The sequence below is a fragment of the Macrotis lagotis genome, chromosome 2 (assembly GCF_037893015.1).
Source record: "Macrotis lagotis isolate mMagLag1 chromosome 2, bilby.v1.9.chrom.fasta, whole genome shotgun sequence".
Lineage (NCBI taxonomy): Eukaryota > Metazoa > Chordata > Mammalia > Peramelemorphia > Peramelidae > Macrotis > Macrotis lagotis.
The window spans coordinates 300581997-300585795 of NC_133659.1; positions in this window are offsets into that span (position 1 = coordinate 300581997).

Consider the following 3799-nt stretch of genomic DNA (forward strand, 5'->3'; position numbering starts at 1 on the left):
CCCCAACAGTTTTTATTGGAGAGAGCTTTTATTCCAATACCTGGACTCTTTGGGTTTATTAAACAGCAGGTTTTTATAATCATTTCCTGCTATTGATCCTAGTCTGCTGTTTGATCCCTGTAAATTCTTGACTATTTATTTCTCCATATGAATTTACTAAGAATTTTTTCTAACTCATTAAATTTTTTTTATAATTTTGATTGGTAGGGTACTAAAAAATTGGTTTAATTTTGGTATAACTGCCATTTTAATTATATTAGCTTATCCTATCAATGAGCAGCTGATGTTTGTCCAGTTATTTAAATCTGATTTTATTTGTGTGACAAGTGTTTTGCAATTGTTTTCAAGAAGTTTTTGAGTCTGTCTTGGCACGTAGACTCCCAGGTATTTTATATTGGCAGAGGTTACTTTGAATGGGATCTCTTTTTCTAGCTCTGCTGTAACTTCTTAGTCATATATATATATATATATATATATATATATATATATATATATATGATTTATGAAGGTTTATTTTATATCCTTTGACTTTGCTAAAGTTGGTAATCATTTCTAGTAGCTTTTTACATGATTTTTTGGGATTCTCTAGGTATACCATCATGTCATCTGCAAAGAGTGAGAGTTTTGTCTCTTTCTTCCCAGTTCTAATTCCTTCAATTCCTTTTTCTTTTCTTATTGCTGAAGCTAACATTTATAATACAATATTGAATTGTAGTGGTGATAATGGGCAGCCTTGTTTCACCCCTGATCTTGTTGGTAATGCCTCTAGCCTCTCCCCATTGAATATAGTGCTTGTTGATGGTTTCAGATAAATACTGCTTATTATTCTAAGGAACAAACCATTTATTTCTGCACTCTCTACTGCTGCTTGTAGGAAAGGGTGCTATATTTTTTCAAAAGCTTTTTTAACATCTATTTATCTAGTCATATTATTTCTGATAGGTTTGTTATTGATATAATTAACAGTTTTCCTAATATAGAACCAACCCTGCATTCCTAGAATCATTCCTCCTTGGTCATAATGTACTATCCTATTCATAACTTTTTGTAATAGTTTTGCTAAAATTCTATTTAAGATTTTTGCATCTATATTCATCAGGGAGATATATCTATAATTTTCTTTCTCTGCTATAACACTTCTGGGTTTATGTATCAGCAACATATTGGTATCATAGAAAGAATTAGGCTGAGTTCCATCTTCACCTATTTTTCCAAAGATTTTGTATAGATTTTTGTATCAATTGTTCCTTAAATATTTGATTGATTTCACTTATGAATCCATCTGTCCCTGGAGATCTTTTCTTAGGGAGTTCAATAATGGCTTGTTGATTTTTTTTTCTGAGATAGGGATGTTCAGGTTTAATTTCCTCTTCATTTAACCTGGGCAACTTATATTTTTGTAATTATTCATCCAGTTCACTTATGATTATCAAATTTATTGGCCTAGAATTGGGCAAAATAATTCTGAATTACTACTTAAAGTTCCTCCTCATTGGTGGTGAGTTAACCTTTTTTTATGATACTAGTAATTTGGTTTTCTTCTTTTTTAAATCAAATTGACCAGAGGTTTATCAATTTTATTGTTTTTTCATAAAACCAAATTTTGGTTTTATTTATTGGTTCAGTAGTTTTCCTTCTTTCAATTTTATTAATTTCTCCTTTAATTTTTAGAATTTTTAATTTGGCAATTAATTGGGGGGTTTAATTTGTTCTTTCCCTAATACTTTTAATTGTGTATTTATTTATTTTGATTTCCTCTTTCTCTAATTTATTCATGTAAGCATTTAAAGATATAGTATATCCCCTGACAGCTGCCTTAAGTATATCCCATAGATATTGGTATGTTGTTTCATTATTGTCATTCTCAAAAATGAAGTAATTAATCTTTTTTCCTAGGGTTTGTTATTTGATCTACTCATTCTTTAAAATGAGGTTATCTAATTTCCAATTAGTTTGGGGTCTATATCAACCTGGTCCAATATTGCCTATGATTTTTATTGCATTATGATCTGAGAAAGATGCATTCACTATTTCTTCCTTTCTGCAATTGATCATTAGGTTTTTATGCCCTATTTCATGGTCAATTTTTGTGTAAGCATAGAAAATTTTTGTGTACTATAGAAAAAAAAGTATATCTCTTTCAATGCCCATTCAATTTACTCCATAAGTCTATCATATTTGGGTTGTGTAACAATCTATCTCCTTAACTTCCTTCTTGTTTATTTTATGATTAGATTTATCTAAATCTGAGAGGGGGGGAAGTTGAGGTCTAAGTTACTGTCTATGTCTTCCTGTACCTCTCAACTTCTCCTCTACGAATTTGGATATTATACCATTAGGTGCATACATATTTAGTATTGAAATTACTTCATTGTCTATGGTACCTTTTAAGAGGATATAGTTTCTTTCCTTATCTCTTTTAACACTCTCTATTTTTTGCAGCTGTTTTGTCTCAGATGATGATTGCTACCCCTGTTTTTTTCACTTAAGCTGATGCAAAATATATTTTGATCCATCCTTTTATCTTTACTCTCTCTCACTCTCTCTCTCTCTCTCTCTCTCTCTCTCTCTATATATATATATATATATATATATATATATATATATATATATATATATGTATCTGCTTGAAATGGGTTTCTTATTATCAGCATATTGTAGGATTCTGGTATTTAATTCTCTCTTCTATTCACTTACATTTTAAGGAAGAGTTCATTCCATTCACATTAATAGTTATAATTGCTAATTCTTTATTGCCCTCCATTCTACCTTCCCATTTTTTTTGCTTTATCCATATTCCCTGTACTTTATCTGTATTTTGTTTCTGAATACCACCACCTTCAGTGTGTTTGTCCTCCTATATCAAACCCCTCCCCTTTATTTCCCCTTTCCCTTCTCCCCTCCTTCCTTCCTCTTGTTAGTGCCCCTTTTTCTCCCCCCTTTCCTTTCCCCTTCCCCTTTTCCTTTTTTAGTACTTGAAAGGTAATATAAGTTTCTAAGCTTAATTGAGCATGTGTAAGTTGACTTTAAGCCATGTCTGATGAGAGGAACATGTAGGTGGCTCTCACCTCCTCCATTCTTCCCCTCTATTGCAATGTCTTTTGTAACTCTTAATGTAATGCGATTTACCCCCATTCAATCTCATCCATCCTCTCATCCCCTCACTGACCCCCTTTTTAAGGAGATATTGTTTTTAAATCATTCTATCTGAGTCAAAGAAAAGTCATTAGAGTGATAATTCTCGAGAATTATTAAAGTCTGTCTCCCAGATAGGGATACAGCCAGTTCCATCTTAATGGATAGCAGGCTTTTGTCTTTTTTTTTTATCTTCCCCCTTTTTTAACCTTTACATTTGTCTCTTAAGTTTCCTCTTTGAAGTCCAAATTTTGTATTAATCTCTGGTCTTTTCATCAGCAAAAGTTGGAATTCTCCTATTTCATTAAATGTTCATCTTTTTTTCCCCTGGAAGAGAAGGCTCAGTTTTGCTCTTTGGAATATCTCATTGCAGGCCCTTTGATACCTTATTATTGATGCAGCCAGGTCCTATGTAATCCTTACTGTGGCTCCTTGGTACTTAATTTTTTTTTCTTTCTGGCTTTCAGGATTTTCTCTTTTATCTGATAGTTCTGGAATTTGGTCACATCATTCATTGGTTTTTCATTTTAGGATCACTTTCTGGAGGGGATCAATGTATTCTTTCAATAACTATTTTGCCCTCTGGTTTTATGATATCAGGGCAATTTTCTATTACTAAATCCTGTAATATTAAGGCAGTTTTCTATTACTAAATCCTGTAATA